This window comes from Salvelinus fontinalis, chromosome 42, assembly GCF_029448725.1.
Source record: "Salvelinus fontinalis isolate EN_2023a chromosome 42, ASM2944872v1, whole genome shotgun sequence".
NCBI classification, from domain to species: Eukaryota; Metazoa; Chordata; class Actinopteri; order Salmoniformes; family Salmonidae; genus Salvelinus; species Salvelinus fontinalis.
The window spans coordinates 12,301,547-12,316,867 of NC_074706.1; the positions used below are offsets into that span (position 1 = coordinate 12,301,547).

The window sequence follows — 15,321 nt, forward strand, 5'->3', positions numbered from 1 at the left end:
ATATATAATCACCATCTTATCATGTTACTGTTTTAATAAATACCTGGCCATTTATGTACCATAAAATAAAGTGCTACTGGTTTTCCTATAGAATAGTCCCGTAACTGAAAACCCCACCCATCTGGCACATCAGGCAGGCTCAAGAAAATTCTATTTCAACACAGGTCTGATCAGCAGAGGGCAGCTTTGCTGTGCTGATAGAACACAAGTCAATTTATGGCTGGGACAAACTCTAGACAGTGTTTCCTAATATGGTGCAGTACATTCAACCCAATAAATTATTTATGCTTGGTGAAATAAATGAAAAACTGAAAGTCCCGGATGTCCTTAAAATGCAGAGAGTAGATTTTCTGCACTGCGTTTTTTGGAAGTACCATTTGCACAGCAGTTTGTCCAGGGTGAAGGGAGTTGATACTTGATTTAGAAATTGGCTAACTAGCTTGACCCGTTCAGGGTTAAGAGGCCACTCGAACGCCTGTTTGTTATGCACTACAGAGACTACAGTCAGTGACATGGCAATTAAACTGGATTGTTTGGGGAAATTATGTGACGATGTGTGAGGATGTTATTGGCACAAGCCAGCTGGCTCATCGAGAGGGGATGAATATTGCTATTCTGGTCAATCCACTCCAATCTGCCTCCATCTCTCTCATTGTGAGTTAGGCCAGGGTAGATGCTTGGTGGGACGGGTGGCTCTATGTTAAATGACAAGGGTCATTTTGGTATGGTTAACCCACTTATATTTGATTGTTTACCATCTGAGAGATGAATACAGGTCGGTGGCAATCTCTTATTGCTCGATTAGAGTTTATTGTCAGTGTGCATTACTAACACTATGCATAGTACTGACTCTCCCGCACTGTGCTATCATAAGTATCTTTGATTTCCACTGCAGCATGTCCCAGACGGAGGGAGATCACACTCACATTTATGAATCGACAGCCCTGTTCTGTGCACCAAACAACTTCTCGGCCAGGTTAACCCTCAGCACTGAACGGGTCAAGCTAGTTATCCTTTTTCTAGATTGTACTCTGTAACGGATGGTTTTGAAAATGTACTTAAGTACTGTTACTTCCACCCCTGAGTACAGATACCCCCCAAAAAGTAGTACTTTTTACTTTTTTACTTTTTTTTACTTTCTAACAAGGTGTTGCTACTAGCCAGTTGCATTTAATCTGTAGCATAAGGCTAACGTTAGCTAGTTCATTCTGTTGCTAGCTAGTAAGACGCTAACTCTGACCAACGTCTTTACACAGCTGAAGGAACTATAAGCTGTAGTGCGGGCTACTACCGCATTGACATTATGGTGGCTAGCATTGACATTATGGTGGCTAGTAGCTAGCCACCATAATGTCAATGCGGTAGTAGCTAGCCATCCCCACAAAATGAATTGTTGGGGATAGCTAAAAGTGAAATTCATGACCTTGTGAAGATAAAATAAATAAATAATTTGGAGACCTGAGATTTTTAGGTGTGTGCATTATCTTTATTTTGCTTGCTTATTATCTAACTATCTGGTTGGATCACTGAGTTTCGAATAATAGCCAAAAATCATGTTTGGGAAAACTATAGTTCTTATAATTGGGGAAAAGAAAGAACAATATTCCCAAACATCTCTAAGTATTTGGACAGTGGCATTATTCAAAACATGCTGAAATCTCTAAATGGTTCATTTGATATGAATAAAAACACCTTCTTATAGCTGACAGTCTGCACTTTAACCCCATTGTCATTGTATCTTTTAAAATCCAATGTGCTGGACTACAGTGTAACGATCGTCGTCATATTCCTCCTCCTCGGATGAGGAGGAGCATGGATCAGACCAACACGCAGCGAGGTATGTGGACATAATGATTTATTAGACAAACGACGAAACACAAAATAACACTTTAGAAAACAAAATAACAAAACGAACTAAACAGACCTAAACTTACGAACTTACATGAAACGAAGAACACACGAACAGGAACAGACAAACCGAAAACAGTCCCGTGTGGTAACATGTACTGACACGGAAGACAACCACCCACAACAAACAATGTGAAACAACCTACCTTAATATGACTCTCAATCAGAGGAAACGCCAAACACCTGCCTCTAATTGAGAGCCATACCAGGCAACCCATTAACCCAACATAGAAAACACATAACATAGACTACCCACCCAAAACTCACGCCCTGACCAATTAAACACATACCAAACAACAGAAAACAGGTCAGGAACGTGACATACAGAGCCAAAACAAAAATGTTGTCATTGCCCAAATACTTAGAGATTGCACTTTATGTGCTGGTTTAAGTTAATTTGTATAAAACCAAACTGGTCAGGCTATATACATTTTTTCCCCCCCACCTTTTTTTAACCAGGTAGGCTAGTTGAGAACAAGTTCTCATTTACAACTGAGACCTGGCCAAGATAAAGCAAAGCAGTGCAACACAAACAACAACACAGAGTTACACATGGAATAAACAAACATACAGTCAATAATACAATAGGAAAAGTCTATACACAGTGTGTGCAAATGAGGTAGGATAAGGGAGGTAAAGGCAATAAATAGGCCATAGTGGTGAAATATTTACAATATAGCAATTAAACACTGGAGTGATAGATGTGCAGAAGATGAGTGTGCAAGCAGAGATACTGGGGTGTAAAGGAGCAAAATAAATAAAATAACAGTATGGGGATGAGGTAGTTGGATCGGCTATGTACAGGTGCAGTGCATTTTGCCCAGATTGATGCAATAATTTTGTCCACATAGGAAACATCCATTAAAGATGACAAACTACAATATGCTAACCTCTTCAACCACAAACAAACCAAGGAACCACAACAGACAGTGGATCAAATGTTTTTGGTGAGCAGAGCCAGGTAGTCGAGTCAGCAGACCGAGACCCAGATGCTGAAGAGCCAGCAGAGCAGGTTGAATACCAAGACACCTATTCCATCTTGGAAAATTACAGTGGCCAGGAATATCAACTCCCTCAGCATTGATGGTGTGCATGTCACCTGCTGAACCTCATTGCAACAACAGATTCTGTGTTGGCAGAAACAAATGGTGATAGCTACAAAAGGTTGTCCAGGTGGTCTTTTGCCAAATGCCAAGCCATGTGGAATAAAACGGGCCGGTCAACCTTAGCTGCTGAAGTTGTAGAGAATGAGTGCAAACTGCAGTTGATCCATCCAAATCAAACACTCAACTTACCTGGCTGTGGAGAGTATCGCACATATCATACAAGAGAAGGGGGAGGATGCCATAAGAAATGTGTGTGAAGAATTAAAAGTGAAACTGTGAGTAGCAATTCTTTGAATCAATTTAAATGTAATGTTTTCCTGTTACAGTAATATTTATTGTCCATGAAATGTTAGAATTCTAAGAGGTATTACATTTACCTTATCTTTCAGGTTGAGCCTGGCAGAAATGTCCTTATTGAATGAGTACTGCAAAGTGATGAAGCCTTTGGTCTCAGCTTTGAACATTCTACAGTCTGAGACCAACACAGATATGGGGTGGCTGCTGCCAGTGATCTTCTTACTAAAAACTTAACCTCAAAGGCTGGAAGCATCTTGCCAAATGTGCCTACCACTTATCAGAGCCATTCAGAACGGTCTCCAAAAGCGATTTGGAGAAATGATGGAGGAGCCACAGCTTATTGCTGCTGCAATCCTTCTGCCAAAGTTCAAGATGTGTTGGACTGACAAAGCTGATGTCATCACAGCCGGTATGATTTCTTTACTCCAAAAGGTTTTAACCTCATTGTCCATATGATGATATCTTTTGGTCTTTGAGTCTTTTCTTTAATTGTTTTGGTTATTTAAATTGCATTACAGGTGCTGGACAATAACCTTTGCATATACAGTTGAAGTTGGAAGTTTACATACACCTTAGCCAAATACATTAAACTCAGTTTTTCACAATTCCTGACATGTAATCTGAGTAAAAATTCCCTGGCTTAGGTCAGTTAGGATCACCACTTTATTTTAAGAATGTGAAATGTCAGAATAATAGTAGAGAGAATGATGTATTTCATCTTTTTTTCTTTCATCACATTCCCAGTGGGTCAGAAGTTTACATTCATTCAATTAGTATTTGGTAGCATTGTCTTTGAATTGTTTAACTTGGGTCAAACGTTTCAGGTAGCCTTCCACAAGCTTCCCACAATAAGTTGGGTGAATTTTGGCCCATTCCTCCTGACAGAGCTGGTGTAACTGAGTCAGGTTTGTAGGCCTCCTTGTTCGCACACACTTTTTCAGTTCTGCCCACAAATTTTCTATGGGATTGAGGTCAGGGCTTTGTGATGGCCACTCCAATACCTCGACTTTGTTGTCCTTAAGCCATTTTGCCACAACTTTGGAAGTATGCTTGGGGTCATTGTCCATTTGGAAGACACATTTGCGACGAAGCTTTTAACTTCCTGACTGATGTCTTGAGATGTTGCTTCAATATATCCACGTAATTTTCCTGCCTCATGATGCCATCTATTTTGTGAAGTGCACCAGTCCCTCCTGCAGCAAAGCACCCCCACAACATGATGCTGCCACCCCCGTGCTTCATGGTTGGGATGGTGATCTTCAGTTTGCAAGCATCCCCCTTTTTCCTCCAAACATAACGATGGTCATTATGGCCAAACAGTTCTATTTTTGTTTCATCAGACCAGAGGACATTTCTCCAAAAAGTACGATCTTTGTCCCCATGTGCAGTTGCAAACCGTAGTCTGGCTTTTTTATGGCGGTTTTGGAGCAGTGGCTTCTTCCTTAATGAGCGGCCTTTCAGGTTATGTTGATATAGGACTCGATTTACTGTGGATATAGATACTTTTGTACCGGTTTCCTCCAGCATCTTCACAAGGTCCTTTGCTGTTGTTCTGGGATTGATTTGCACTTTTCGCACCAATGTATGTTCATCTCTAGGAGGCAGAATGCATCTCCTTCCTGAGCGGTATGATGGCTGCGTGGTCCCATGGTGTTTATACTTGCGTACTATTGTTTGTACAGATGAAAGTGGTACCTTCAGGTGTTTGGAAATTGCTCCCAAAGATGAACCAGACTTGTGGGAGGTCAGCTATTTCTTTCTGAGGTCTTGGCTGATTTCTTTTGATTTTCCCATGATGTCAAGCAAAGAGGCACTGAGTTTGAAGGTAGGCCTTGAAATACATCCACAGGTACACCTCCAATTGACTCAAATGATGTCAATTAGCCTATCAGAATGTTCTAAAGCCATTACATAATTTCTGGAATTTTCCAAGCTGTTTAAAGGCACAGTCAACTTAGTGTATGTAAACTTCTGACCCACTGGAATTGTGATACAGTGAAATAATCTGTTTGTAAACAATTGTTGGAAAAATGACTTGTGTTATGCACAAAGTAGATGTCCTAACCGACTTGCCAAAACTATAGTTTGTTAACAAAAATTTGTGGAGTGGTTGAAAAACGAGTTTTAATGACTCCTAACTGTATGTCAACTTCTGACTTCAACTGTAACTATGTCTGGGTACAGCCAGACATGGACTCACCTCAACATTAAAGAATTTGTTAGATTTGAGTTGTTCAAATACATTCAGACCTATCTCAGTATCTGAGAATAACAAGTGTGTAAGTCTGTTAGAGCTATTGCAATGCCAATAATGTGATTGTGTTGCCAGCCACATACAACAGAGTTTGCTGAAACACTGAATGTGTGAATGTCGTTTTGTTTCCAATGTACAGGTTTGGCGTACCTGAAGAATCATCTTGACACAATCACACAGGACAAGACTGAGCATCTAAGGCAGCATTCATCTGATGAAGAGGATTTCTTCTCATCACTGACAATCGGTCAGAAGGTACAGGGGAGCTGGATGGGTATCTTTCTATTCCATCGGACAAAATTGATTTACTTCATTTGTTTCCGTACATAAAGAAGTTGTCCCTCAAACTCAACACAGGCCTGCCTGCATCTGCCGCCTGTGAACGTCTTTTTAGCTGTGCTGGACTGCTCTTCACTGCAAAGCGAGCCAGGATAGGCTCAATTAACTTAGAAAATCAGTTCTTACTGAAACTGAATGGCAAATTCAGAGGAAAGTGAAGTGAGTTAAGTGTTCGATAGGTAGTTCCACTAAAAATATGCCTTTTGAACATTCCTTTGAACGTTTGTACATGTAAAGTTGAAGATTTAATATTAAAATCAGTTGTGCTGGATCTTATCTTGTTGGTTATTTTCTGGTGTTTTATGGAACATTTAGCCTGTCAAGCATTACATGTCAACAATATTACATATACAGTAGTATATAGAAAAGTAAAAAAAAAAAAAATGATATTAATTTGTGTGTGAAGCTTGCATTCAATTGGCACACCTTTTTCACATGAACTTCCATTCTTGTAAAAGGAGAAAAAAAATAACCATCCAAATTTAAATAGCAAATTATTTTAGAAGTAACTTAGTAACTTTTACTCTTGAGTACTTTTTAAATGTGCTACTTTTTACTTTTACTTTAGTAGTTTTTTTACACCTGTACTTTTACTTCTACTTGATTACAATTTCATTAAAGTAATAGTAGTTCTACTTGAGTAGGATTTTACAGGACTTTCCACCCCTGTCTTTACTATTTATATTTTTGACAACTTTTCACTATATTCCTAAAGAAAATTATGTACTTTTTACTCCATACATTTTCCCTGACACCCAAAAGTACTCGTTACATTTTGAATACTTAGCAGCACTGAGCATCCCGATTGCCCCTGATCTGGCAGACTCACTAAACGAATGCTTTGTTTGTAAATTATGTCTGAGTGTTAGAGCATGCCCCTGGCTATCCGTGAATACAATTAAAAAATGATGCCGTCTAGTTTGCTTTATATAAGGAATTTAACATTTTTATATTTTTACTTTTAGTTATATTTTAATATTTTAGCAATTTCATTTACTTTTGATACTTAAGTATATTTGAAACCAAATACTTTTAGACTTTTACTCAAGTAGGGTTTTACATGACTTTCACTTTTATTTGAGTAATGTTCTATTAAGGTATATTTACTTTTACTGAAGTATGACAATTGGGCACTTTTCCACCACTGATAGTGTCTTTCTCAAAACACATTGGAGGAGAAGATTCTAGGTTCCACCACTTGGATCTTTTCATCAAATGTGTTTTGAGGAAGAGGCAAATAATCAAGGATTCGAGGAATCAAGAAACATTTGAGATTCACCCCATTTTAGTTTCCTCTCGATCAACTTATCTTCCCCTATTGTCACTAAGAAAAACATGAAAACCTTATGTCAATTCATAACATGGACCTTGGTGTACTGTAAAAACGTGCTACATTTCCCTACAGTAGGTGGGTGAATAGGAATTCTCCTGAGATAGGACTTCCCTCAGGGGAGATAAAATATGTATATTTTTTCTGTCTGTGAACAGTTTTTTTCTGTCTCAACAATCATTCCTTGTACTTGTGTGACTGGACAGCTGTGTCCACACTTACATGTAGTCTTTTTTTTCTTCTCAAAATGTCTTTCAGTGTTGGATCCCAGGTTGCTATTTAAAATTGGTTCTCTCTTCACATGTTAAGAAGAAAAAAGAGATTACAGTTATATGGTCAATGTAATTGTCCACTTATGATCATCATTTAAGCCATTGAAGTGAAGTCCATTTGTTGTACTTTTACCTTTGCGGTATCACATGAATAGTCTACTGTAGCCTATGCCATTAACATCACAGAGGCCTCAAAAAAGCCTTTTGAGGACAGTCAGGAATTTGCTATAATCTTTCCCCTAAACCAACCTGGTCTCAGAGCATTTCGTCTGATTCTGTATGTAAGTAGCTAGCTGGCTAATGTTAGCTAGGCTAGGGGTTAGGGTTAAGTTTAGGAGTTAGGTTAAAGGGTTAGGGGAAGGTTTAGCTAACATCCTAAGTAGTGCAACTTAGCTAAAAAGTAGTAAGTAGTTGAAAAGTTCCTAATTAGATATGATGTTAAAGTTGTCTGTGATGGGATTTGAAGTCACAACCCTTGGTTTGCTAGACATTTGTGTTATACACTTACCCAGCCACCCTATTTTCATTTTTGCCTTAAGTAACCATCTGTCTTATGTCTTATGTAACCATACCGAACGTAACATATCATACAAATTTTGTTGTCTGGATTTACATTTACTATGTTATGTCTAGTCTATGAGACCAGGCTGCCTAAACAACAACCAAACTGAACCACAGTTTCCATTTGACACGATATGAAATCTTTTTTAACCTACTGTTAACCTCCTAACATTATAGTGATTTATTTCCTTTATCGTCTAGATCCTGTTTAATCTGGGATAGAATCCTCGAGGCGAAAAAACAGATGGCGCTACATTTTTTTCCAACAGTTTAGTTGACTATTAATTAGGTCTACCCCCAACAGATGATACTTTTAGTCCACAGACTCCCTTAATACAAATAATGCTTTGCATTTGATCAGGACAAGAAAGATAAGAGCGTAAGACAGGGTTTCACTATGTAGTTGATGCTCTTTTATTATCTTAATTAGTTGTGCTTTGAAGTTGTGGACTTGTTCTGTTTATGTACTTCAGTAAAGCTACAGTATCTGGGGATCAGTGCAGATAGTTAGCCTGCGCCACCAGAGTGTGTTAGGCCCCTGAGCTAAAGCCTTTAGGGTATTAGCTCAGGGAGCTTACGCAAGTCTTTAGGTCTCAGGCAAGGTTTCTCATCATCATTTACTCAACCACCTCCGCTACACATACATGAGCACACCTAACAGGCTGAACTCTTAAGTGGTCTACATGTTAGGATTTGGAAACTAACAAAAGCAAAAGTGGTATAATGAAATAGATGTCTGTCTTTGCTCATCAACATGTTAGCTAAAATACCCGAGTGGCCTTCTTTAATCTAAGGTCCCATTGTTTTCAAAAATAGATTCCGCAGCGTCAGTCAACGGATGCTTCAATAATTAAAATTGATCGTTTGGCTTATTTGGAGGCTTTGTGGGTGAAATTGAAGTTGAAATATAAAAAAAGTCCCAAAACAGTTTCCCTGGCTTCTGTATCTGTTATGAGGAGTAACAAAGGATGCCGTCCAAATGCTTCCTTTCCCAAGGAGAGATGGGAAAACTTTCAAGTGCCAGCCCCTCCTTCCCTGCTTGTTTATTATTTAAACTCTGAAAAGTGTTTCATGTCAGATTTTAAAATGGCTGCTCCAATGGAATTGTCTCTAGGCCATTTCACTCCAAGCTTCCACAGTGACTCATGAGCCACTGATGACAAGTATTTGCTATAATTGTGAAGATTTGACACAGAAGAGCAGGTCATTTTCATTTTAAGAAAGAAGTCACCCTCCTTTTGTCACCAAATTACATATTGACCATACATTGACCTCTGTGATTCCCTGGTCCAAGTCATCGATGGACCCTAAGAGTCTGCAAAACGAAAGCATGACTACATTGAGTAATGTCTATTCGCCGTTTAGCATTACCAATTAGTGCAAAATAATGAGAGCTGTGTATGACCACTGTCATCAAAATATTGTGGACCTTAACTTGTTGCTTTCTTCGATACAATTCAGTTCAATTCAATTCTTAAAATATGTAGCCAAGATAGTCAACCCGGCAAAAAAAACACAGTTATTCTGTGAGTCATAGGATCCATTGAGGACTTCTTGCAAACTGAATTGTTTGCATTCATCAACATAATTTCAATAACATATTTCAATATTACTTCTGAGGCCCGAGGTAAGTCTGGTAAAGATGTGGTAAAGATCCACATCGTAGGATTCTAGTGCAATGCACAAGAGTCCTCACTTTTTTTTAGAAAACAAATTCTACTTTCTGACAGCAATAAAGGTGTGAATTTTACCAAAGCTTGTGCTGATATAGGAGAAGCAGCATACATACCTGTCTGCTAAAAATGAATCTTTCTGGGTAAGTAAGATTAACAGTGAAGACTGGAGCAGTTAATCACAGACTCTAACCACATCTCCATCCACAGTTTTTATGTGAGAAAAGTCACTGTATAAAAAATATATTTTTTAATTACATTTTTTATTTCACCTTTATAAAAAATAATAATGACAGCTGTGATGGAAAGACAGATCATTTGTTTGTTCGACATGGTGGGATCTTTTTGTGTCTGTAAAATATATTATGCAAGAAAAGGTGGTGTAAATGCCTTTATACACAAATATTGATATAACAACCATCATATCAAAGTAAACTTGGAATCACACGATGACACGGTGTGTGGTCTTAACACTTGAGTAACTTTCTATTAAGGTATGTATACTTTTGATTATTGCATTTTTTTAATCAATTCCCCATTACATGTGTAACCAGTAGGCCTAGTAAATGTGTCGTTAAACCCTGTAATTTGGTTACATTAATTTCTTTTAATAATGCATGAATTACAGTCATTTGCCATTCTCATTCTCAAAGTGGAAACGTTTGCAGAGTTCAAAACTTGCTACACTTGTGAGAAACAAATTTGGTGTTTATTTCATAATCATCATTAAGGAGTTTTGTCAATGTCTTATGTTTGTATTTGTATTTATTATGGATCCCCATTAGCTGCTACCAAGGCAGCAGCTACTCTTCCTTGGGTCCAGCAAAATTAAGGCAGTTATACAATTTTTACAACGTTACTAAACATTCACAACAAATTTCACAACAGTCTGTTCCCTCAGGCCACTACTCTACAACCACCTATATTCAACACAAAATCTAAGAGGTACGTGTGTGTATAATGCATATGTTATTGTGTGTGTGTACAGTATGCATGTCTCTGTGCCTGTGTTTGTGTCTCTTCACAGTCCTTGCTGTTCCATAAGATTTATTTTTAATTCACATTTTACTGCTTGCATGAGTTACTTGATGTGGAATAGAGTTCCATGTAGTCATGGCTCCATGCAGTACTGTGAGCCTTCCAAAATCTGTTCTGAACATGGGGACTGTAACGAGAATTCTGGTGGCATGTCTTTTGGGGTATGCATTGGTGTCCGAGCTGTGTGCCAGTAGTTCAAACAGACAGCTCGGTGCATTCAACATATTAATACCTCACACAAATACAAGTAGTGATGAAGTCAATCTCTCCTCCACTTTGAGCCAGGATAGATTGACATGCATATTATTAATGTTAGCTCTCTGTGTACATCCAAGGGCCAGTCGTGCTGCCCTGTTCTGAGCCTATTGCAATTTTCCTAAGTCCCTCTTTGTGGCACCTGACCACACGACTGAACAGTAGTCCAGGTGTGACAAAACTAGGGCCTGTAGGACCTGCCTTGTTGATAGTGTTGTTAAGGCAGGGAAGTGCTTTATTATGGACACACTTCTCCCCATCTAAGCTACTGTTGTATCAATACGTTTTGACCATGACAGTTTACAATCCAGGATTACTCCAAGCAGTTTAGTCACCTCAACTTGCTAAATTTCCACATTATTCATTACAAGATTTAGCTGAGGTTTAGAGTTTAGTGAATGTTTTGTCCCAAATACAATGCATTTAGTTTCTGAAATATTTAGGACTAACTTATTCCTTGCCACCCATTCTGAAACTAACTGCAGCTCTTTGTTAAGTGTTGCAGTCATTTCAGTCACTGTAGTATCTGACGTGTATAGTGTTGAGTCATCCGCTTTAGTCAAAGCCAGTGGCATGTCGTTAGTAAAGATGGAAAAAGTAAGGGGCCTAAACAGCTTCCCTGGGGAATTCCTGATTCGACCTGGATTATGTTGGAGAGGCTTCCATTAAATAACATCCTCTGTGTTCTGTTAGACAGGCAACTCTTTATCCACAATATAGCAGGGGGTGTAAAGCCATAACACATACGTTTTTCCAGCAGCAGACTATGATCGATAATATCAAAAACCGCACTGAAGTCTAACAAAACAGCCCCCACAATATTTTTATCATCAATTTCTCTCAGCAAATCACCAGTCATTTGTGTAAGTGTTGTGCTTGTTGAATGTCATTCCCTGTAAGTGCGCTGAAAGTCCGTTGTCAATTTGTTTACTAAGGTTTACTAAGGGTTGGTAACAGGCTGATTGGTCGGCTATTTGAGCCAGTAAAGAGCACTTTACTATTCTTAGGTAGAGGAATGACTTTTGCTTCCCTCCAGGCCTGAGGGCAAACACTTTCTAGTATGCTTAAATTAAATACATGGCAAATAGGAGTGGTGATATCATCCGCTATGGCGTGAAGCACGCCAACCTGCTGAGTTGATACAATGTTGCACTTCACTAGTGATAAATCAAGTCAAGACAGATATAGTTCCAAGATGGCGTAGCAGTTGGACGTCTGTCTTGTCCCGTCCCATCCCATGTTTATATTGTTTTCTTCGTATATATTTCGTATATATTTTTTATCTCAATTTCCATCTAGGGACTGAACATAGTCTCACCCAATGTGATACGGATCTGCTATTTTTTACACTTTAGAACCGGAACCCCCATCAGGAGCTAGCCAGCTAACTAGCTACTAGCTAGTAGTCAGTTAACCACTGCTAGCGGTCATCACCATTAACTCGGACATCAGCCAGCCTCAGCCCGGTCAATTCCTTCCAGTCTGCACAGTGCGATATCAACACAGAGCATATCGGGCTGCTTTTTCTCTACCACATCTCCGGATTCCTACCACAAGCTCTGAACCTTTCTGCTAAATGACTTAAATGTAATGTACACCAGATCATCGCAGCTGGCTAGCTTCTATTCGAGTGGCTACTCCTGGCTAACGTCTCTGTCCCGAAGCAAGCACCCGTTAGCCTGGAGCTAGGCCCATCTCCCGGCTAGCTGAAGTGGTCCATCAGCCAATTATTGGGCTACAATACCTATTTTGCGAATTGGCATGGACCCTTTTACTGCCGACACGGAGCCCCGCCGATCCATCACGACTGGTCTGCCGACGTAACCGTCCGAGGGGGTTTCAACAGGCTCTTCCGGTGCGACGTCCCATCTTCTAGCCTGCTAGCACCGGCCCGCTAGCTGTCTGAATCGCCGTGTCTCCAGCTCGCGTAGCTACTCACTGGACCCTATGATCACTCGGCTACACATGCCTCTCCCTAATGTCAATATGTCTTGTCTATTGCTGTTTTGGTTAGTGATTATTGTCTTATTTCACTGTAGAGCCTCCAGCAATGGTCAATATGCCTTAGCTAGCCCTTTTGTTCCACCCCACACACATGCCTGGCTTAAATGGTGCCTCTAGAGACAAAACTCTCTCATCTTCACTCAATGCCTAGGTTTACCTCCACTGTATTCACATCCTACCATACCCTTGTCTGTACATTATGCCTTGAATCTATTCTTCCTCACCCAGAAATCTGCTCCTCGAATGCACTAGACGACCAGGTGTTATAGCCTTTAGCCGTACCCTTATCCTACTCCTCCTCTATTCCTCTGGTGATGTAGAGGTTAACCCAGGCCCTGCAGCCCCTAGCTCCACTCCCATTCCCCTGGTGCTCTCATTTGTTGACTTCTGTAACCGTAAAAGCCTTCATGCATGTTAACATTAAAAGCCTCCTTGTTATATTCACTGCTTTAGCACTCTCCTCCAACCCAGATGTCCTAGCCGTGTCTGAATCCTGGCATAGGAAGGCCACCAAAAATCCTGACATTTCCATCCTTAACTATAACATTTTCAGACAAGATAGAACTGCCAAAGGGGGCGGAGTTGCAATCTACTGCAGAGAGAGCCTGCAGAGTTCTGTCATACTATCCAGGTCTGTGCCCAAACAATTCAAGCTTCTACTTTTAAAAATCCACCTTTCCAGAAACAAGTCTCTCACTGTTGCTGCTTGTTATAGACCCCTGTAAGCCACCTGCTATGCCCTGGACACCATATGTGAATTGATTACCCCCCCATATATCTTCAGAGTTTGCATTGTTAGGTGACCTAAACTGGGACATGCAGCCGTCCTACCCCAGCCGTCCTACAATCTAAACTAGATGCCCTCAATCTCACTCAAATTACCAAGGAACCTACCAGGTACAACCCTAAATCCGTAACCATGGGCACCCTCTTAGATATCACCCTGACCAACTTGCCCTCTAAATACACCTCTGCTGTCTTCAACCAGGATCTCAGCGATCATTGCCTCATTGCCTGGTGCGTAATGGGTCCGTGGTCAAACGACCACTGTCAAAACGCTCCCTAAAATACTTCAGCGAGCAGACCTTTCTAATCGACCTGGCCCGGGTATCCTGGAAGGATATTGACCTCATCCCGTCAGTAGAGGATGCCTGGTTGATCTTTAAAAGGGCTTTCCTCACCATCTTAAATAAGCATGCCCATTCAATTTTTTTTTTACCGCAAGTCACCGCAGACTTGACTGCCCTTAACCAGCACAAAAACATCCTGTGGAGTTCTGCATTAGCACCAAACAGCTCCCGCAATATGCAACTTTTCAAGGAAGTCAGGAACCAATATACTCAGTTAGGAAAGCTAAGACAAGCTTTTTCAAACATAAATTTGCATCCTGTAACACCAATTCCAAAAAGTTTTGGGACACTGTCAAGTCCATGGAGAATAAGAGCACATTCTCCCAGCTACCCACTACACTGAGGATAGGAAACATTGTCACCAATGATAAATCTACGATAATCGATAATTTCAATAAGCATTTCTCCACGGTTGGCCATGCTTTCCACCTGGCTACCCCACCCCCTGCAGCAACTTGCCCAAGCCCCCCCCCCCCCTGCTTCTCCTTCACCAGAATCCAGACAGCTGATGTTCTGAAAGAGATGCAAAATCTGGATTCCTACAAATCAGCTGGGCTAGACAATCTGGACCCTCTCTTTCTAAAATTATCCGCCAAAATTGTTGCAACCCCTATTACTAGCCTATTCAACCTCTCCTTCGTATCGTCTGAGATCCCCAAAGATTGGAAAGCTGCCGTGGTTATCCCCCTCTTCAGAGGGGGAGACACTCTAGACTCAAACTGTTATAGACCTATATCCATCCTGCCCTGCCTTTCTAAAGTCTTTGAAAGCCAACAGATCACCGACCGTTTCGAATCCCACCGTACCTTCTCCACTATGCAATCTGGTTTCCGAGCTGGTCATGGGTGCACCTCAGCCACGCTCAAGGTCCTAAACGATATCATAACCGCCATCGATAAAAGACAATATTGTGCAGCCGTCTTCATCGACCTGGCCAAGGCTTTCTACTCTGTCAATCACTGCATTCTTATCGGCCGACTCAACAGACTTGGCTTCTCAAATGACTGCCTTGCCTGGTTCACAAACTACCTCTCAGATAAAGTTCAGTGTGTCAAATCGGAGGGCCTGTTGTCCGGACCTCTGCCAGTCTCTATGGGGATGCCATAGTGTTAAATTCTCGGGCCGACTCTTTTCTGTGTATATATCAATGATGT

General features: G+C 40.4%; 1 long non-coding RNA gene across 1 annotated transcript; it reads left to right on the forward strand.

The window, feature by feature from the left end:
* Positions 1 to 2,776: 2,776 nt before the first annotated feature.
* On the forward strand, positions 2,777 to 6,124 carry LOC129841406 (uncharacterized). The gene is made up of 3 exons (XR_008757318.1): positions 2,777 to 3,289; positions 3,404 to 3,720; positions 5,705 to 6,124. It is a non-coding gene; the product is annotated as an uncharacterized LOC129841406 (long non-coding RNA).
* The last annotated feature ends 9,197 nt before the right edge of the window (positions 6,125 to 15,321 follow it).